The sequence below is a fragment of the Mustela putorius genome, unplaced genomic scaffold (genome assembly GCF_011764305.1).
Source record: "Mustela putorius furo isolate JIRA1106 unplaced genomic scaffold, ASM1176430v1.1 tig00000842_pilon_pilon_pilon, whole genome shotgun sequence".
Lineage (NCBI taxonomy): Eukaryota > Metazoa > Chordata > Mammalia > Carnivora > Mustelidae > Mustela > Mustela putorius.
The window spans coordinates 3660422-3683916 of NW_025421493.1; the positions used below are offsets into that span (position 1 = coordinate 3660422).

General features: G+C 38.2%; 1 pseudogene; it reads left to right on the forward strand.

Annotated features, from left to right (window-relative positions):
* Positions 1-12764: 12764 nt before the first annotated feature.
* LOC101690006 lies at positions 12765-23484 on the forward strand (annotated as a pseudogene).
* Positions 23485-23495: the final 11 nt, after the last annotated feature.

The window sequence follows — 23495 nt, forward strand, 5'->3', positions numbered from 1 at the left end:
ATCACTTAGGGAGAAGTATCGGAAATTAACATTCTTGGAACACACACTAGAGGAAGGGGAGAGACACTGAACCCACTATTACCCTTGAATTTTCACATTAACCATTCAGGGTATATAATGTATTATCCCCACCGAGGTTTCTCCAGGCTTGGCTAATGGCCCATATATGATATATTCTGGAACGTTACATGCATTGTAATATGCAGTGTTTTATTGTCAATTAAGGAAGTTTTGCTACTTGTGTTGTTTAAATCTTCTTTATCTAACTGATTTTTTGTCTATTCTGTCACTCAATGAAGTGTATGAAAATCTCCCACTGGGACTGTGGATTTGTCCATTTTGCCCTTTAATTCTGTCATTTTTTTTTTTTTACTGTGTATATTTTCCCCATTTATTTCTATCAGTTTTTGCTATGTATATTTGGGCACCATATGAAAAGGTGCATAAAAATTTAAAACTATTTTATTAAAACTGAGGGTTGCTGGGGGGGGTGGGGATAGGGTGGCTGGATTATGGACATTGGGGAGGGTATGTGGTTTGGTGAGTGCTGTGAAATGTGTAAGCCTGATGATTCACAGACCTGTACCCCTGGGGCAAATAATACATTATATGTTAACAAAAACTATTTTATTAATATTTTTGTTGAATTAAGCATTTTATCATTTGTAATCTCCTCTTTTCTCTAGTAATGTTTTTACTTGAGATATATTTTTTCTCTTATGAATTGTCATACCAGCTTTGAGACTCTGTATAAGTGGTATATCTTTTGCCATCTTTTTTCTTTTTTTCAAATTTTCTATATACTTACTTTTACATATGTTCCTTTAAAGGAGCATTTGATTGAATTTTTTTTAATCTAATGCTTTTTAAAGATTTTTTTAATTACTTGAGAAAGAGTGGGGGGAGGGGGGGAGGGGGGAGGAGGCGAGAGAATCTCAAGCAGCCTTCCCACTGATCCAGGAGCCTGACTCAGGGTTTGATCTCATGACCCTGAGATCATGACCTGAGCCAAAATCAAGAGTGGGTCACTTAACTTACTGAACTACCCAGGCGCCCCTAAGCTAGGTTTATGATCTCTGGTTTTTAATTTGAAACATTCAGGCCATTGACATATAAGGTAATTCCGGCTATAATTTAGTTTAAATTATCTTATTGTTTACCCTATATTTATTTTCCTTTCTAGTTTCCTTTTCCTCTATTTCATAGTGTTTAATACTATTATTTTTGATTTTTCAATTTTTACCCATTTCATTTGGAAGTTTAACATTCTTTTGTCATTTTTGTAGTGTTTACTCTTCAGGTTACAACATATACTTTTGCTTTATCACAGTTTAACATAAAAGTTCTATTGCATTTCATTGGATAACACTCGTATCTTTCATAGTTCAATTCTATTAATGCCTCTACTGATTTATTGATATGCATTTTAATTATATTATATATTTGTATAATATAATTATATAAAAATTTTTCAAAGAAATTATCACTATATTATACAGTCAATATTAATTTAGATTTTCCTACATATTTTGAAATTTCATTATTCTTCATTCTTCTTGCATCTATATGCCTTCATCTCAGATCATATTTTTTGACTTGAACATAAATCTTTAGTTTGAGTTGGCTGGTGACAGATTTGCTTAGCTTTTGTTTTCATTAAAATGTCTACATTTAACTTCCATTTCCAAAAGATAAGTTTCTTATAAACACAAAATACTAAGTATGCAGTTATTTTACTTCAACTCTATGAAGATAGAATTTCACTTTCTTTAAGCCAGCATTATTTCTGTTTAAACATTATAGGTCAGTCTTAATTATGCTCATTTTAAGATAATCTGTTGTTTGTCTCTGTCTTCTTTAAATATTTTCTCTTTATTTGTGTTTCAACAGCTTTATTGTGATGGACCTGGGTTTGGTTTTCCTCATACCTCACTATGGTTGGCATATATACATACTGATTCTTATATCTGTGACTTAATGTCTTATGTTACTTTTCAAAATTTCTTGAACATTCTATCTTGAAATACTATTCTGCACTGTTCTTTCTCCTTTATGGGACTCCAATTAAACATGTTTAAAATATTTACTGAATGCCTTTTAAATTTGTTCCATCTCTTTCTATATCCTTCATCATTTTGTCTCTCCATACTTCATTCTGGATATTTTTTTTCAGACCCTTTACTTATTTCTCTGACTCTCCTTTCAGTGTGTCTCTTGTGCTGCTAATACTGTAATTGTTCTTAATTCCAGGTATTGGGTTTTTAAGTTTTAGAATTTTCATTATTTTTTTATATTTTCAAGTTATTGGCCAAATTTTCAATTTTTTATATTTTCTTGACAATTATAAGCATGATTGTTTTAAAGTTTCACCTAATAATGCCTGGATTATCTGGATTTCATGTGGATTTTTTTAATGTCTTTATTTATTCCTTGATTGTTAATCATATTATCTTATCTCTTTTTTTAAGATTTTATTTATTTATTTGACAGATATATCACAAGTAGGCAGAGAGACAGGTAGAGAGAGGAAGGGAATCAGGCTCCCTGCTGAGCAGAGAGCCTGATGCAGGGCTCGATCCCAGGACCCTGGGATCATGACCTGAGCTGAAGGCAGAGGCTTAACCCACTGAGCCACCCAGATGCCCCTATTTTATCTCTTTTTAAACTAGTTATTCTAATTTTGGGGGGGAACTATATGTAATACACTGTGGATTTATTTACTTCAGTCCTAAAATAAAGTTATTGTTCTTTATGAAAAAAGTTTTTTTCATTTGTTTGTTTTTCCTGATAAACTGTCAGACAGCAACAAACAACCCTAAATACGTTTCATCCCACTGGTGGTTGAGATTATTAATCTGGACTTCAGTCCCTTAGAGGACTGATCTAGTTTCAATTTGTCATTACTTGCCTTCTATAGTTCTTGTAGGTCCCTACTTAAGCCTGAGCGGTTTGCTAGGATCTCCTCTCCCTGGAAGGCCCACTTTCAACATTTATATACTTAACCTTATGACTCTGTAGAAAATCTGCCACAAATTTCCCAGCATTTAAGCATTTTATGTGTCTCCTTAGGAATCATCAATTGCTGCTCAAACAGAAGTAGCCTCAAACATTGGGATTTCCTTCTGGATTTTCTTTTACCCTCTGATCTTTGCTCCATAACATCTTATAGCATGGCAAGCTCTTTGATGCCTTCAAATAGTATTTTATTTTAAATGATTTTTTTTTACACTTTTCTAGTTATTCTTAGTTGGAGGTTTGGTTAAATTTAGCTCATCTGTAAGTGCTGGAAACAAAAATCTAAATTTATTTCTTTTTTCATGCTTACTTTGGCATAGTCCTTATAATCACTATCTTCTTTCTGCACTGTGCTTTCTCTAATGTCTGGAAGATAAGGTAACAAGAACAAGAAAACACATGTAATATGCTTTCCATTACGTTTTCCAGATGGATGTGTCTGGCCAGCATGGAGTCAGTGCCTCAGATAATTTTCTTGCTTTATTATATTACAAGCACACATCATCATCTTATCCCCCTATTTTTGACTATTTGCTCCTTTTTCTGAGGCCCTCAGGTCAGTCACTCTCATATTTCAACCATTCCACTGACAATAGATTCCGGATCCCCACTCCACTATATCTTCCTGTTTTAAATAAATGCATATATTTATTAGAGGCAATGTTATTCTGAATATAAATTTAAAAGATAATTGTCTAATCAGAAGGCAAACCCTTTAAATTTGAGGTGGACTGGTGAGTAAATAGACTCCTTCTCTCACTGTTGATTAGCATGCAAAGAGGTGAGATATATATATATATATATATATATATATATGTCACTTATAAAAATTTCTTAAAATTGATAATATTCCTGTTTTGACCAAAATAATCTACTTATGGGATTTATTACATGGAAAACAATAAAATATATAGAATGTGTATATAATCTTTTTCATATTAGCTTATTGTTGCAAAACCTTGGATTTGTTAAAATTTGAAACTGTAAGGCGTCTGGGTGGCTCAGTGGGTTGGGCCTCTGCCTTTGACTCACGTCATGATCTCAGGGTCCTGGGATCGAGTGCCGTATCCAGCTCTCTGTTTGGAAGGGAGCCTGCTTCCTCCTCTCTCTCTCTGCCTACTTGTGATCTCTCTCTCTGTCAAATAAATAAACAAAATCTTTAAAAAATTTTAAAACTGTATTAGTAGGTTAATGTTTTAGACAATTAAGATTTTAACTGAAATGATAATCTAATGTACAAATTATATGAAAATCAGAAATTATTATTTCTACATTTTTTAAATATAAAAAAGGTATGTTTCAAATTAATGTTATTTATTTTTTCCTGAGCTTCCAGCTCAATGAAATTAAGCCCTTAGTTCTTGCTCTGGTGAATAAGTTACCTTAGTTTTAATTTTTACAATGTCTTTAAAGAAAAAGCATATTAATTTGACAAATAATAAAAATCTATTAAATATTTCTGAACATGCAATGGCATAAAATTTTGTTAAATAAAAAGTGCTGGTTAAAGAGATTTTTGCTGATGATCATATTTTATATATATCTATATATAAATGCAGATATCTATATCTGCATAAATGCATAATATATCCCAATAGCATACAAACATAAAATACCGAATATATTCACATATCTTTTCCCCTCATTTGTTTGTTAAAGAAACTGGTTCATTGCATCCTAATACTGAATCAAGAACTTAAAAGTCTTTATTTTTAAAGAGTTTATTTATTTATTTGACAGACAGAGATCACAAGGAGACAGAGAGGCAGGCAGAGAGTGAGAGGGAAACAGGCTCCCCGCTGAGCAGAGAGCCTGATGCGGGGCTCGATTCCAGGACCCTGAGATCATGACCTGAGCCGATGGCAGAGACTTTAACCCACTGAGCCACCCAGGCACCCCAAGAACTTCAAAGTCTTGATCAGTCACAGGTTTTATCCTTTTGACAAGACTTCTTCATAGACAGTGCCTAAAACATAGCACATGATGTCTGATTCGTGCGTGTGTGTGTGTGTGTGTGTGTGTGTGATATTTACCAGCCATTTATCACCATTGTGTAGGTTCCTTACTTAAGAATTTTAAAATTATGATGCTCGAATTCTATCATGCCTTCTAATATTAGCTAGAATACACTTATAAAGAGAAACTCAACATCAATAAATTTGCTATCTTTTGTACACCTTATACAGAAAAAAGAATATTTGATTCTTCCTCTTTATTTATGAATTTTCATGGAACTAAGTTGACTTACTGACCTTCTCCAAATGTGAACAACAAGGTTTCTTTTTGTTGCTGTTAACATTTTTTTAATTAAATTAATTAACTTATTTTCAGAAAAACAGTATTCATTATTTTTTCACCACACGCAGTGCTCCATGCAATCTGTGCCCTCTATAATACCCACCACCTGGTAACCCAACCTCCCACCCCCCTGCCACTTCAAACACCTCAGTTGTTTTTCAGAGTCCATAGTCTCTCATGATTCACCACCCCTTCCAATTTACCCCAACTCCCTTCCCCTCTCTAAGACTCCTTGTCCTCCATGATATTTGTTATGCTCCACAAATAAGTGAAACCATAGGATAATTGACTCTCTCTGCTTGACTTATTTCACTCAGCATAATCTCTTCCAGTCCCGTCCATGTTGCTACAAAAGTTGGGTATTCATCCTTTCTGATGGAGGCATAATACTCCATAGTGCATATGGACCACATCTTCCTTATCCATTCATCCATTGGAGGGCATCTTGGTACTTTCCACAGTTTGGCAACCGCGGCCATTGTTGCTATAAACATTGGGGTACAGATGGCCCTTCTTTTCATGACATCTGTATCTTTGGGGTAAATAACCAGGAGTGCAATGGCAGGGTCATAGGGAAGTTCTATTTTTAATTTCTTGAGGAATCTCCACACTGTTCTCCAAAGAGGCTGCACCAACTTGCATTCCCACCAACAGTGTAAGAGGTTCCCCTTTCTCCACATCCTCTCCAACACATGTTGTTTCCTGTTTTGTTAATTTTGGCCATTCTAACTGGTGTAAGGTGATATCTCAATGTGGTTTTAATTTGAATCTCCCTGAGGGCTAGTGATGATCTACATTTTTTCATGTGTCTGATAGCCATTTGTATGTCTTCATTGGAGAAGTGTCTGTTCATATCTTCTGTCCATTTTTTGATATGTTTGCCTGTTTCGTGTGTGTTGAGTTTGAGGAGTTCATTATAGATCCTGGATATCAACCTTTTGTCTGTACTGTCATTTGCAAATATCTTCTCCCATTCCGTGGGTTGCCTCTTTGTTTTTTTTTTTAATTTTTAATTTTTTATAAACATATATTTTTATCCCCAGGGGTACAGGTCTGTGAATCACCAGGTTTACACACTTCACAGCACTCACCAAAGCACATACCCTCCCCAATGTCCATAATCCCACCCCCTTCTCCCAAACCCCCTCCCCCCAGCAACCCTCAGTTTGTTTTGTGAGATTAAGAGTCACTTATGGTTTGTCTCCCTCCCAATCCCATCGTGTTTCACTGTTTCCTTTGCTGTGCAGAAGCTTTTGATTTTGATGAAGTCCCAAAAGTTTATTTTCGCTTTTGTTTCCTTTGCCTTTGGAGACATATCTTGAAAGAAGTTGCTGTGGCTGATATCAAAGAGATTACTGCCTATATTCTCCTCTAGGATTCTGATGGATTCCTGTCTCACGTTGAGGTATTTTATCCATGTTGAGTTTATCTTTGTGTACGGTGTAAGAGAATGGTCGAGTTTCATTCTTCTACTTATAGCTGTCCAGTTTTCCCACCACCATTTCTCAACAAGATCCTAGCCAACAGGATCCAAAAGCACATTAAAAAGATTATCCACCATGACCAGGTGGGATTCATCCCTGGGCTACAAGGATGGTTCAACATTCACAAATCAATCAATGTGATAGAACAAATTAATATGAGAAGAGAGAAGAACCACATGGTCCTCTCAATTGATGCAGAAAAAGCATTTGACAAAATCCAGCATCTGTTCCTGATTAAAATGCTTCAAAGTATAGGGATGGAGGGAACATTCCTGAACCTCGCCAAATCTGTCTATGAAAGACCCACAGCAAACCTCATCCTCAATGGTAAAAAGCTTGCAGCCTTCCCTTTGAGATCAGGAACAAGACAAAGATGCCCACTTTCACCACTCTTGTTCAACATAGTATTAGAAGTCCTAGCAACAGCAATCAGACAACAAAGAGAAATAAAAGGTATCCAAATTGGCAATGAAGAAGTCAAACTCTCTCTCTTCGCAGATGACATGATTCTTTATATGGAAAACCCAAAAGACTCCACCCCCAAACTACTAGAATTCATACAGCAATTGAGCAACATGGCAGGATACAAAGTCAATGTGCTGTTAACATTTTGATGGGCTTCAAGCCCTCTATAGCAAAAGACTGACAAGTTTTGACTTGTGCTTTAAAATATCACTTCCAGCTGGGTTAAAAATAGTGAGGGCGCATGGGTGAAAACAGAGGGACCAGTTGGAAGGCAATATAATAACAGAAGACTGATGTTGGTAACAACCAGGTTAGTAGCGATAGAGGGCGTAAGAAGTAACTAGACTGGACGTATTTTGAGGGCAAGCCAAGAGAATTTTTTAAGTTTGGTGTGAGGTATGAGAGAAAGAGAGTACTCTAGGCCAACTCCAAGTTTTGGACACTAAGCACATGGAATTTCTGGTTGAAATACTTTAATTTCACTTCCATGTACCATACAACGAAAATATCAAAAGTTGTGAGTAACAGGACTTTTCTGACAGCAGGCCACACTGTGTAAGTAACCACTTCCCAAAGGAGTTAATCCAAGGCCTCTTAATAATTAGTGCATCATGGAGTGACCAGGAATGAATAGATCTTTACTCATAAGTATGCTCTGAGACAATGTGGAGTAATTAATATACAATATGCAACACACAAACCTAGAGAAACTTAAATGTTAAAACCTAAGAAAATCTGGCTCCTAACCATCTAATTGCCTTAATCCTCCCTCCCCCAAAACCACTAGTATTGCTACCAAGTGGTACATTGTTTCAGCTGAATTCCTCTGAATAGTAAAATATAGATACCTCTAGTGACCCTACTTTGGGAGAAATAATGGAAACAATCTTATTTCTGTAGATTCCAGAAAAAAATATTCCAAATTTTGCCACATAATGAATTAGATATGTTGTGGTGGTAAGTGTGGGTTCCAAAAAAGAAAAACTGTAGGAGTGAATAGTGTGAAATATTAAAAAAAAAATGTTTGGGATCCTGCAAATTTGAATTCCATTAAAATTTATTTCTAAAGTAAAAAAAAAAAAGTTTATATCCATACCCAAGGCCATGATATCTGATAAAGTAGACTTTGGAACAAAGAAAATTAGAGGCATAGAGGATATTACAAAATGGTAGAAGGATAAATCCATCAGCAAGACCAAACAATCTTTAATGTGTACACATCAAAACAACTGAATCTCAAAGTATATGAAGTAAAACTGATGAGATTGAAAGGAGAAATGACCATATCCACACTTATTGTTGGGGTCTCAACACCAGCTTTCAGGAAGTAATAGAATTACTAGAGAAAAAATAATCAGTAATATTGAAGAGCTGAATAATACAACCAATACAGTAGCATAATCTACATGACATATACCAGAATACTCTGCCCAACTAAAACAGAGTATACTTTTTTTCAAGTTCCCATGCAACTTCATCGAGATAGACCATCTTCTGGGCCATTAAACAAACCTCAACAAATGTAAAAGAACTGAGATAAAGAGTATGTTCTCTGACTATATGAAATCAAACTATATATCAACAACAGAAAGGAAACAGAAAAGTAAACACTTGGAAATTGTAGTTGACCTCTATCATTCCAGTTCATTGTTCATATCCTTGTTTTAAAACCTAGAGGTTAGGGACGCCTGGGTGGCTCAGTGGGTTAAGGCCTCTGCCTTCAGCTCAGATCATGGGCTCAGGGTCCTGGGATTGGGCCCCGCACTGGGCTCTCTGCTCGGGGTGAGCCTGCTTCCTCCTCTCTCTCTCTCTGCCTGCCTCGCTGCCTATTTGTGATCTCTCTGTCAAATTAAAAATAAATAAATAAATAAATAAATAAATAAAACCCTAGAGATTAGAAATAATGGTCTCCTGAGCTGAAGGACATTTTGTCGTGGACCAGCACGAGAAGTCCTAGGGAAGACCAAGAGAGAGTAGTGGGAAATTAAGAAAAACAAGAGTCAGATAGCTCAGATTAGGAGGTTTCCATGGGCTGATGACCCAGTGGAGCCCCAAAATACACAAGAGACTTTATTTTATAGTTCAATAACAAGAATGTTTATCAAGGAGCTCAAGGTCAGAGGACCACAATTCATACCTCATGGCCTTGCTTAAAAAAAAAAAAAAAAAAAAAAAAAGAGTTTACTCAAACATATTTACAGAGGAGCTCAAGGGCCATGCCAGCTTGACCCAGAGTGCTTATGTAAGCCTAATCAGTGAGTGGACTGCTGGGATTGAGGGAAATAGCCCATGGCAAAACTCCCTTGACTGCAAGGACCGTGTCAGCTTGTAGCCAATTCCCCACAACATGTCAGGCTGAAGAAAAGAAAACTCATTCTGGATACTTCAGAATATCATTGAGAGCAAGATTAGAAGGAGAGGGACAGTTTAGAAGGCTGTTCCATCAGTCTCACCTGACATTAAAGCTTGTACTATACTAAGCTTGCTGATTTTTTAAAATTTATTTTTTATTTATTTTCAACATAACATTATTCATTATTTTTTCACCACACCCAGTGCTCCATGCAATCCGTGCCTTCTATAGTAACCACCACCTGGTACCCCAACCTCCCACTCACCCGCCAATTCAACCCCCTCAGATTGTTTTATAGAGTCCATAGTCTCTCATGGTTCACCTCCCCTTCCAATTTCCCCCAACTCCCTTCACCTAACTCTCCATGTCCTCCATGCTATTTGTTATGCTCCACAAATAAGTGAAACCATAGGATAATTGACTCTCTCTGCTTGACTGATTTCACTCAGCATAATCTCTTCCAGTCCCATCCATGTTGCTACAAAAGTTGGGTATTCGTCCTTTCTGATGGAGGCATAATACTCCATAGTGTATATGGACCACATCTTCCTTATCCATTCGTCCATTGAAGGGCATCTTGGTTCTTTCCACAGTTTGGCAACCATGGCCATTGCTGCTATAAACATTGGGGTACAAATGGCCCCTCTTTTCACTACATCTGTATCTTTGGGGTAAATACTCAGGAGTGCAATCCTGATTAAAGCTTGCTGATGTTAATGAAATCAGCTTCATAGTCTATTGGACTTGGGAGGTGAGAGAGAGGTTGCCTTCCAGGTTGTGGTGAAGTTGTTAGATTAAAGAGGTCTGAAAGAAGGCAAGATTCAGATGTCTTTCTAGTGTATAACTCATCAATGTTCATACTTCTGTTCTTTATGAATAACACTCTATTTTCTAAGTGGTTCTACATAGTTACCTTCTACTTCATGATTTCCTCCCTGATTATACCATCTGTCAAATAAAGCTCCCATATCTAGACAGGTAGAGAAATTTGCTTTGTGGGGTTTGTATGATTGTTATATCCAGACAGGTTGACACTTCACTTGCCCTACCATGCTGTTAGACCAAGATGAGGTATATAGTATGAGACCACTGATGTCTCTTCAAATTTGTATGTTTTTTTCTTAATTTTGAAATTAATTTTATTTTAAATTTATTTTTTATTTAAAATAAAAATGATGGTAGCTCTCCTTTAAAAAAAAAAAGGCAAAGATTCTTCCTGGGGTAATTTTGGCAAAGGGAATCTTCATTATGAACATGTGGATATGAGCTTCATCCTTCCCATCTTCAGGAGGACAATGGAAAGATGGCAATGAGGTGTCCCCAATAAGACTCCCAATTAAGACAGTAAGTGATTGGGCAGCCTAATTTACAACAATCACCCCCTGAGACTCTGAAACATTTTTGTTCTCCATAGCATTTTTCTTCTCTCACTGAAAGTGAAGAGTGATAGAACTGGAATAACAACTGAGCAATTCTAATTGTAGGCCTGGCATTATTGAGGTGAGAGTATATAGGAAGTTTTGTAGCATTTCTATATATTTATGGACACTCCCTTCTACCAACAACTTCTCCACAACACTCTCTCTACTTTCCAATCCAACAAAGCAGTGTGAAATGGCATAATGAATTCCAAGACAGAATATTTCCAGAGAGGGATATGGAGAACACACAGGATGTAAGATCAGGGGGCTGTTTCAGGATCACAGTAAGTATCCTGACCAAAAAATAGGGAATGTGCAGGAGAATCAGATCAACAGGAGTTGTGTTGGTCTCATATAGAGATGCTAGGAACTTTGTTGAGGACAAAAGGAATTAACATCTTTGATCATCTAAGGGTATGTTCACACAAACAATTCAGAAGGAACAGGTTGACTGAAGGGAGGTCACAGGAAGTTGACTAAAGGCAAAGGGGAAACTACTGCTGAGGATATGGAGCAACTCCTCACCAGATGTCACAGTTTGGCTCAAGCTGAGTGTGGAGGTATATACTCTCTAAATTCCTTGTCAAAGGAACACGTAGGGTTTTCAATACATAGGATTTCCTGGAGCCTTATTAAAGAAAAATCATTTTAAATATCTAAATTTGATTATTTGGGAGTTAATATTCAAATAGGGAGAATGAAAAATTAGAAAAATCCATGTCTGGTAAAAGAAAAAGTTAAAATCATGTCAATAGTCCTGACATTGGAAACCTTTTAAATCTCGGTGGAAGGTTGGAATAGAACACCAATTTGGGTCTATTCTACAGTCTTACTTCTGTGTTGTCTCCCTTCTCTCCCATCCCTTCTTTTCATCCTTAGATTCCATATGGAATAAAGTATAACAAGAAATGGCTAATAAATTTAATCCAAAGCCATTGCAGTGTCCCCTTTACCACAGTCAATGTAAGAGAGGATGGTGAAGCCAGATGAGTGGGCACAGGGAAGAGGGGGAGATAACTCAGCAGGGGCCACTGACCTCTGACACTTGCTGTTGCCTTCAATCCATTACTTTAAAGACCAAGCCCAGTTCTTTATTCAGGATGTTAGTTCTGCCTCTGCATTGAATGATACCAACTACAAGATTTGTTATGAGAAAAATCAAAAGGTATGTGTTGAGGATATTACCCATGCCTAGTTCCAGTGCAGGAAGACAGGCCAGTGGCCAGTCATCTTAAAATGAGAGTTTTTAGTGCTTACCCCACCTCTCCTTCTTATAGCTATCTATGCATGTCAATTCCTCTGCTGTACCCTACTCTATACAGAATAAATCAGGCCCAGAAGAAATGGAGCAGCTAAAAGTAGTGAAGACTCAAGGTCCATTGTATGCCATACCCTGACCTACCTCTTCTTCCCCCAGCTCCCAATTTCCCTGTCACTATGACAGACTCACAGTGGCTCTCACCATCTTTCTCTGCAGCTGACCATGAGCAAATGCTATATATCTCCCATAAAGCTCTTGACCTCCATAAACTCCACTTTGACCCAGGTGCAACTGATAGCAAATAACTGCCATTCTAGGGGTCTGCTGGGAAGGGAGACTGAAGAATGGTGATGAGGGAAAGGTTAGTGATGGCCCTGGATCCCTCTCAGTCTTCTGATGCCTCCTCTCATCTTTTTGAAAAGTTGATGGACCATGATATAGATATAATCCTGAATTGAAGAAACCACATGGCTGCCACCCTGCAGATAATCAAAGGTATTTTCCCCTAAGTAAAGCCTTATGTCCACTGCTGGTATTATGGTACAGGGTGGAACATAGTGAGTAGAGGGAAGATTTGTCTATGAGGCCATGGATAGTGACTGTCACTCTAAGTTCTTCCCCAAAAACTTTTGTCCTTGAACTTGTGCAAGAACAAACTGTACCAGCTGGATGGCTTGTCTGATATTCTACAGATGGCCCCCACAGTAAATATCCTGAACTGACTTAAAGATATCATATAGATTAATTAATAGAATTAAAGTTCACACACACACACACACACACACACACACACACACCCCTTTATGGACAATTTATTTTCAACCAGAATGTTAAAAACATTCAGAGTAAAGAATAATCTTTTCAACAACTGGCTAAGGAACAACTGAACCTCCACTCACAAAAGAATCAGTGTGTACCCCTATCTCACACCATATACAAGCATAAATTACTATAAAAATCTTTTGAAAGATATCTGTGCCTACTGCTCCTTCCTATAGCTACCCTCTGCTTTCTCACCACCCACTACAGCCCTCCTGCACTCCAGCTGCATCCTGTCTCATGTTGCAACTAATTTCTACCCAGGCCTCATTGCTATGACTCCGACCAGATCCAGATCCTGGTGGATCTATGTGGGCATGTGGAGATGGGGCGCCCCAGAGCCCATCCCGAGAGTTACAGAAGCTTTTAAGAGAGACACCAACAACAAAATAAATAAAATAAAATAAAATAAATAAATAAATGAAAATTGGATGATATGGAAAGCCTTATGTGCTCCCTAGTATCCAGAAGGCAAAGACCAAGATTGCTGCAAAAAAAGGTAGACAAAGAATACCTGCCCATCGTGGGAGTTGCTGAATTTTGCAAGGCATTTGTAGAACTAGCCCTGGGTGAGAAAAATGAAGTCTTTAAAAGTAGCCAGTATGTCACTAAGCAGGCTATTTCTGGAACCAGGACCTTGAGGATTAGAGACAGTTTACTGCAAAGATTTTTTAAGTTCAGCCGAGTTGTCTTTCTGCCCAAACCATCCTAGGGAAATCATACACCTATCTTCAGGGACGCTGGCATGCACTTTCATGGTTATTGATCCAGTAGGATCTTATAGCCAGCCTATTTTTCTTGTTTTTGGCTGATTTCTAACAGGCATATTAATGTGTATTAGCTATTCTATCATACTAAGACCCCAATACATGCAGCTGTGACTTCATAAGCACTCTAGAGGACATTTCAAAAATGCTACAGCAAAATGTTCTTCTGCATGTCTGTGCCCATAATCCCACAGGAGTGGACTTTCACCCTGAGCAATGGAAGGAAATAGCAACTGTGGTGAAGAAAATCATTATCTTTGTATTCTTTGGCATGGCCTACCAAGGCTTTGCCAGTGGTGATGGCAACAAGGATGCTTGGGATACATGCCACTTCATCTTCATTGAACAGGGCATTAATGTTTGTCTCTGCCCATCCTATGCGAGGAACACAGGCTTATACAGTGAGCCTGTGGGAACCTTCACTGTGGTCTGTAAAGATACTGATGAAGCCAAAAGAGTGGAGTCACAGTTGAAGATCTTGACCTCTCCCATGTATCCCAACCCTCCAGTCAGTGGGATTTGGATTGCATTGATCATTATGACCAGCCCGGACATGTGAAAACAATGGTTGCAGGAAGTAACAGGCATGGGCCACCACATCACTAGCATGTGGACTCAGCTGGTCTCCAGCCTCAAGAAGGAGGGCTTCCCCAACTACTGCCAGCACATCACTGACCGGATTGGCATGTTTTGTTTCAGAGGACTAAAGCCTGAACAGGTAGAGAGGCTGACCAAGGAGTTCTCCACCTACATGACAAAGGAAGGCCACATCTCTGTGGCAGGAGTCACCTTGGACAACCTAGGCTATCTTGCCCATGCCATTCACCAGGTCACCAAAGTAATTTCCCTGGTGAAAAGAAACACAGACAGCCTTCCTGTCTACAGCATCTGCTGTTGTGAGATTCACATTGAGGGAGAAGGAGGGTGGGTGGTTGTGGGCAGGTCATTTCTTTCAACCACAGTAATTAACACTCAACCATTGAATCTGTTTATCAGAAAAGAACATGTAGTGAAATAGGGCAGAAGCATCTATGGCTGATTCCTGAAACTCTGTCTCTCAAAACCAAACTCCTGCTCATCTTTAACTCCAGCTGTTCCAAAAGAGTTTACATGTACAAGAAAGACATAGCCTCCCCCCCAAAATAACCCTGTCAATCATGCCATTGCAACCAATATTTCAGAAGCCTTAACTGAAGCACCTTATGGTGTGGGGCACCTCTGCTGATCCGGCATGAGAACATTACCTACAAGAGTCTCTGTGAAAGGAATATTGAAAAAGAAAGCCAAAGATGGTGGTATCACAATTCCGGACTTCAAGCTCTATTACAAAGCTTTCATCATCAAGACAGTATGGTCCTCACACAAAAACAGACACATAGATCAATGGAACAGAATAGAGTCCAGAAATAGACCTTCAACTCTATGATCAACTAATATTTGACAAATCAGGAAAGAATGCCCAATGGAAAAAAGACAGCCTTTTCAACAAATGGTGTTGGGAAAATTGGACAGCCACATGCAGAAAAATGAAACTGGACCACTTCCTTACACCACACACAAAAATAGATTCAAAATGGATAACGGACCTCAATGTGAGAAAGGAATCCATCAACATCCTTGAGGAGAACACAGGCAGCAACCTCTTCAACCTCAGCCACAGCAACTTCTTCCTAGGAACGTTGCCAAAGAAAAGGGAAGCAAGGGCAAAAATGAACCATTGGGACTTCACCAAGATCAAAAGCTTTTGCACAGCAAAGGAAACAGTTAACAAAACCAAAAGACAACTGACAGGATGGGAGAAGATATTTGCAAACGACATACCAGATAAAGGGCTAGTATCCAAAATCTATAAAGAGCTTATCAAACTCAACACCCAAAGAACAAATAATCCAATCAAGAAATGGACAGAGGACATGAACAGACATTTCTGCAAAGAAAACATGCAAATGGGTAGTTCCATTTTCAACTTTTTGGGGAAAAAATATCTTTTAAAAAAGATTTTATTTACTTATTTGACAGACAGAGATCACAAGTAGGCAGAGAGGCAGGCAGAGCGAGAGAGAGAGAGAGAGAGAGGGAAACAGGCTCCCCGCTGAGCAGGGAGTCTGATGCGGGGCTCAATTCCAGGACCCTGAGATCATGACCTGAGCCGAAGGCAGAGGCTTAACCCACTGAGCCATCTAGGTGCCCCTCTTATGGTTTTTGATGTAATTGTAAATGTGATTGTTTTCTTAGTTTCTCTTTAAGTTACTTCATTATTAGTGTATAAGAATGCAATATATTTTTCTACATTGATTTAGTATCCTGCAACTTTACTGAATTCATTTTCAGTTCTAGTAGTTTTTTGGTGAAGTCTTTAGGATTTTTTATATATATTATTATGTCATCTGCAAATAGTGTAAGTTTTACCATTTCCTCAAAATTTGGATGCCTTTTAATTTCCTTTTGTTGTCTGATTGCTGTGGCTAGGACTTCCGGTACTATACTGAATAAAAGTGGTAAGAGTGGACACCCGTGTCTTGCTCCTGACCTTAGCAGGAAAGTTCTCAGTATTTTCCCATTGACTATGATGTTCACTGTGGGTTTTTCATATATGACCTTTACTATGTTGAGGTTTGTTCCTTTAAACCTATTTTGCTGAGGGTTTTTATCATGAATGGATGCTGTACTTTGTCAAGTACTTTTTCTGAATCTATTGAAATGATCATATGTTTTTTATCCTTTCTCAAATTGATATGTATCACATTGATTGTTTTGTGAATATTGACCCATGATTGCTTCCAAGGAATAAATCTTACTTCATTGAATGCTTTTTTCATGTATTGTTGGACTTAGTTTGCTAGGATTTTGTTGGGGATTTTTGCATGTATGTTCATCAGACATATGTATATTAATCAGACAAAATGACCTGTATTTCTCTTTTGTGGTGTCTTCATCTGGTTTTGATATCAGGGTAATACTGGCCTCATAAAATGAATTTGGAATTTTTCCTTTCTCCTCCATTTTTTTTGGAATATTTTGAGAGAATAGGTATTAATTATTCCTTAAATGTTCTGTAGAATTTTCCTGTGAAGCCATCTGTTCCTGGACTTTTTTGTTGTTGTTGTTGGGAGTTTTTGATTACTGATTCAATTTCCTTGCTGGTAATTTCTATGTTTAATTTTCTATTTTTTTTTGTTTCATTTTTTAAAATAATTTCTTTTCAGTGTTCTATAATTCATTGTTTATGCACCACACCCTGTGCTCCATGCAATACCTGCCCTCCATAATACCCACCACCCTGCTGACCCAACCCCTACCCCTCTCCCCTCCAAAACCCTCAGTTTGTATCTCAGAATCCAGTCTCTCATGGGATTTTTATCAGTTTTATCCAGTTTCCCCCAACTTCTCCTCTCCCTCTCCCCATGTCCTCTGTGTTATTCATTATGCTCCACAAATAAGTGAAACCATATGATAATTGTCTCTGCTTGACTTATTTCACTTAGCACAATCTCTTCCAGTCCCATCCATGTTGATACAAAAGTTGGGTATTCATCCTTTCTGATGGAGGCATAATACTTCATAGCACATATGGACCATATCTTCTTTATCCATTCGTCCATTGAAGGGCATCTTGGTTCTTTCCACAGTTTGGTGACTGTGGCCATTGTTGCTATGAACATTGGGGTACAGATGGCCCCTCTTTTCACTCCATCTGTATCTTTGGGGCAAATCCCCAGTAGTGCAATGGCAGGGTCATAGGGAAGTTCTATTTTTAATATCTTGAAGAATATCCACACTCTTCTCCAAAAAGGCTGCACCAACTTGCATTCCCACCAACAGTGTAAGAGGGCTCCCCTTTCTCCACATCCCCTCCAACACATGTTGTTTCCTGTCTTGCTAATTTTGGCCATTCTAACTGGTATAAGGTGGTATCTCAATGTGGTTTTAATTTGAATCTCCCTAATGGCTTGAAGAGAATATTCTTAAGATATGAACAGACACTTCTCCAATGAAGACATACAAATGGCTATCAGTATTCGTTATTATTGCACCACACCCAGTGCTCCATGCAATCTGTGCCCTCTATAATACCCACCACCTGGTACCCCAACCTCCCACCCCCCACTTCTTCAAAACCCTTAGACTGTTTTTCAGAGTCCATAGTCTCTCATGATTCACCTCCCCTTCCAATTTACCCCAACTCACTTCTCCTCTCTAACTCCCCATGTCCTCCATGCTATTTGTTATGCTCCACAAATAAGTGAAACCATATGATAATTGACTTTCTCTGCTTGACTTATTTCACTCAGCATAATCTCTTCCAGTCCCATCCATGTTGCTACAAAAGTTGGGTATTCGTCCTTTCTGATTGAGGTATAATACTCCATAGTATATGGAGTATCTCCTTTATCCATTCGTCCATTGAAGGGCATCTTGGTTCTTTCCACAGTCTGGGGACTATGGCCATTGCTGCTATAAACATAGGGGTACAGATGGCCCTTCTTTTCACTACATCTGTATCTTTGGGATAAATACCCAGTAGTACAATGGCAGGGTCCTAGGGAAGCTCTATTTTTAATTTCTTAAGGAATCTCCACAGTGTTTTACAAAGTGGCTGCACTGACTTGCATTCCTACCAACAGTGTAAGAGGGTTCCCCTTTCTCCACATCCTCTCCAACAAATAATCTTCAAGGAAAGCAGGAAAAAATATACAGTGGGGAAAAAAAAACAGTCTCTTCAATAAATGGTGCATTTAATTTTTTCATAATGTTCTCTTACAAACTTTTATATTTCTGTGTTGGCTGTTATTTCTCCTCCTGAAAAGTTGTGATTTTATTTGGGTACTCTGTCTCTTTTTTGTGTTAAATATTGCAATATTTTTATTTCGATTCTAGTTAACATACTTGGTAAAATTAGTTTTAGGTGTAGAGTTTAGTGATTTATCACTTATGTATAATATCCAGTGCTCATCACAAGTGACTCCTTTTTTAAAATTTTTTCATTTTTTTATAAACATATAATGTATTATTAGCCCTAGGGTACAGGTCTGTGAATCACCAGGTTTCAGCATAGCACATAACCTCCCAAATGTCCATAACTCCATCCCCCTCCCTACCCCCTCCTCCCAGCCACCCTCAGTTTGTTTGTGACATTGAGAGTCTCTTGTGGTTTGTCTCCCTCCCCATCCCATCTTGTTTCATTTATTCTTTTCCAATCCTCCACCCCCCTCCATTGCATCTCCACTTCCTCATATCAGGGAGACAATATGATAGTTGTCTTTCTCCAACTGACTTATTTCGCTAAGCATAATACCCTCTAGTTCATCCACATTGACAAGTGACTTCTTTTTTACCCATCATCTGTTTAGGCCTTCTCCCGCCCACCCCCCTCCATCAGCCCTCACTTTGTTCTCTATAGTTAAGAGTCTCTTACAGTTTGTTTCCCTCTTTTTTTCCTTCCCCTATGTTCATCTGTTTTGTTTACTAAATTCCAGAAATGAAGGACATTATATGGTATTTGTCTTTCTCTAACAGACTTATTTCACTTAGCATAATACATTCTAGCTCCATCCACTTTGTTGCAAATGGCAAGTGTTCATTTTTTTATGGCAGAATAATATTCCATTGTGTATATATACCACTTCTTTATCTGTTCATCAGCCAATGGATATTGGGCTTTTCCATGATTTGGCTATTGTCGTTAATGCTGCTATAAGCATCAGAATGCATGTGTACCTTCAAATCAGAATTTTTGTGTGTGTTTGGATAAATACCTAGTAGTGCAATTGCTGGGTTATAAGGTAGTTTTATTTTTAACATTTTTAGGAACCTCCACACTATTTTTCAGAGTGGCTGCACCAGTTTGCATTCCCACTGATAATGTAAGAGAGTTCCCCTTTCTCTGCATCCTGGCCAACATCTGTTGTTCCCTGTATTGTTAATTTTAACCTTTCTGACAAGTGGGAGGTGGTATCTTATTATGGTTTTGATTTATATTTCCCTGATGATGAATGATGTTGAGCATCTTTTCATGTTTTCATGTGTCTGGTAGTCATCTGTATGACTCCTTTGGCAAAATGTCTGTTCATGTCTTTTGCCCTTTCTTAACTGGATAATTTATTTTTTGGTGTGTTGAATTTGATAAGTTCTTTATAGATTTTGCACACTAACCCTGTATCATATATGTCATTTTCAAATATCTTCTCCCATTCCCTAGGTTACCTTTTAGTTTTATTGATTATTTCCTTTACTGTGCAGAAGCCTTTTATCTTGATGAAGCCCCAACAGTTCATGTTTTCTTTTGTTTCCCTTGCCTCCTGAAACCTGTATAGTAAGAAGCTGCTGTTGCAGAGGTTAGAGTGGTTGCTGCCAACCCATGGCAGCATGGGTTACTGCCATTTTCTCCTCTAGGATTTTGATGGTTTCCTGTCCCATACTTAGCTCTTTCATCCATATTGAATTTGTTTTTGTGTATTCTTTAAGAGGTCCAGTTTCATTCTTCTGCATGCTGCTGTCCAGTTTTTCCAACAGCATTTGTTGAAGAGACTATCATTTCTCAATTGGATATTCTTTCCTGTTTTCTGGAAGGTTAGTTGGCCATACAGTTGTGGGTCTAATTCTGGGTTCTCTATTCTGTTTCATTGATCTATGTGTCTGTTTTTGTGCTAGTACCATACTGGTTTGATGACTACAGCACTGTATTATTGCTTGAAATCTAGAATTGTGATGCCTCTAGTATTGCTTATCTTTTTCAAGAAAAGGGTATTCAGAGTCTTTTGTGATTCTGCACAAATTTTTGAATTGTTTGTTTTAGCTCTCTGAAAAATGCTGGTGGTATTTTGATAGGATTGCGTTAAATGTGTAGATTGCTTTGGTAGACTAGACATTTTAATAATATTTGTTCTTGCAATCCATTAGCATGGAATATTTTTCCATTTTTTGTGTGTGTCCTCTTCAACTCAATTTCTTTCATCAGTATTCTATAATTTTCAGAGTACAGATCGTTTACCTCTTTGGTTAATTTTTTTCTTTTTTTTTAGTTTATGGATTTTGGTGTAATTATAATGTAATCAATTCCTTGATTTCTCTTTCTGCTGCTTCATTATTGGTGTATTCAAATGCAACAGATTTCTGTACGTCCATTTTATTTTTCTTAAGGTTTTATTTATTTATTTGTCAGAGAGAGAGAGTGAGCACAAGCAGGGGGAGCAGCAGGTAGAGGAAGAAGCAGCAGACTCCCCACTGAGCAGGGAACCCCATGCGGGACTCGATCTCAGGACCCTGGGATCATGACCTGCACCAAAGGCAGACCAACTGAACCACCCAGCCATCCCCATTAGGATAGATTCTTAAAAGATAATTGCTGGTCAATAGTTATGTGCATTTGCATTTTGATAAACATTGCCAAATAACCTTCACAGAGGGTGAAACAATTTATACTCCAACTGGTAACATATAGGACTGCCAGTTTTCTCACCTCTTCTCCAATAAGCTTTGTTTCCAAATTTTCTCTCTTTGTCAATATGATAGAAGAGAAACAATTTATCACTGTAACTATAACTTGCATTTACATTATCAGTGAAATGAAATATTGTCTCATATACTTATAAAACATTGACTTGTCTTTTTAATGAACAGTCAGGTCATTTATTTTTCCATTGGATTGTTGGTCATTATCTTTCCTTTACAAATTCATGGGGGTTTGCTATATATTTGGGAACTTAGTAAGGCATAATTATAAACATGAATAGTGGAGAAAAAAAAGAGTAAAAAAACACCAAATCCAAATTATATGTATCCACCAAATATTATTACAGTATGAGATATTAAGATACACTGTGGTTTTTTTTTTGATGGGCCTTTTTCTTTCTTTTTTTAAAATTTTTTCAATTTATTTATTTTCAGAAAAACAGTATTCATTATTTTTTCCGCACACCCAGTTTCTTTCTAAAATATATTTTAGTAAACTATTTCTTCCTTCATCCATGGAAAAATTACATATAAAACATCTCCTGCGTGACAAACTCTAGACTAAGTCCTGGGGTTATAGACATCAAAGACAAAGACACACTTATAAACAGATATTGGTCTACAACCATCAGACGATACCACGGTATCCTCATGACTTAGTGGCCCTCACCTCCTTCAACTATTAACTGACTACTATTTCTTTCATGTGTGACACTGAGGATACAGTGGTGAACCAAGACCGAGAAAGGGGCTCTTCCTTCGTGGAACTTACAGTATAATTCAAATTCCCTCCTGATACTACTTGGAATGGAAATTCAAAGAATTTTATATATTCAGGGAGAAAGAGCAAATACGTTCATTAGGCAGGTGGGAGAAAAGGAGTCAGGAGAGCAGCTAGGTTCTGCCTTGAGAAGTACATTGGTAGTATCCCTTTTCCTTAGAGAGGAGTGTGGAAGAGAAACTAGAACCGCTCCTAACTAACTCCTGACACCTGGGTGTGAGGTGACAGAGAGGACTGCATGACCCCGTCTGGATCCTTACAGAAACAGGCCCTTTTTCTTGGGCAACTGTAGGGATCTGGAAATAATACAGTGTAAGTGAGAAAAAAAGCAGTGTGGCAGAAAGACACGGCACAGGCCAGTAGATTGTTTCTTCGGGTTAGAGGGTGAGATCTGCTTTCTTTTAGAAGGCAGTGGAAAGGCATCCGTGGGAGCCCCTTCCCACCTTCTTCTCTTCCATGGCCCACGAACAGTGAAAAAACTTGGGAAGGCCACTATAGACCCTCCAGCACAAGTGGTTTATAGGTACAAAGTTATTGAACTATAAAACCTCTTTCATGACTGCAGAGTTGTTTTCCTCATGCACATGCTCAGGACCATGGATATTTAGGTCCATGGAATATTGTGGACATCAGGAGTGGAGGCAGGGCTTGAGAATGGCATATGTACACACAGGGGTAGATTGGTATTAATATGCTTCTCTTATCCATCACTAATTCCCCTATATCTTTATCCCACCTTACCTTCAACTATTTCAGTGCAAGAAACATTGTAGGCAATAAAATGAGAGCCTTAGAGGAGAGGAACAATAAAAGACTAAGATATTTGACATGGATCAGCAAGTCAGACCAGGGTGGTTTTCCAGACGCCAAGCTTACAGTAGCCCAATTTGTGCAGAGAATTTAGTGCTTGGAGCAGCAGCTTAGAGGGTCTTCTCTCATAGAAGGACACAACTTTTGGAATAGATTAGAACGTACCCTCTTCTCTCAGTCTTGAGCTCCCCCGCTCCCCGCCACACTCTTATCCCTTCCCTAAGCCCCCTTGTTATGTAGGCCTAGGACTCTGGAGAAGTCAGTGTGTAAACACAATCCTGCAGTATCCTTCCGCATGCTGGGCCTGGCGTGGAGTCAGCAATGAAAACGCTCCATATCCGCATGCGTTTCAGTTCAAGAAGAAAAAAATATATAGGCTTGGTTGGGGGATAACCTAAAAGAGTGCAAGTAATGCTGAGACCCTTTGCTACTGGTCTGCTTCTCTCTGTATTGCGCTTCTTTCTCTAGGTTCAGACGTCGCACCAGCCCTTACAAGAGGAGAAAAGGCTAGGGTTGAGATCACCGACAGAGGGCGGGGTGGTGCTGTGCAAAGCTTAGTATCACTCCGC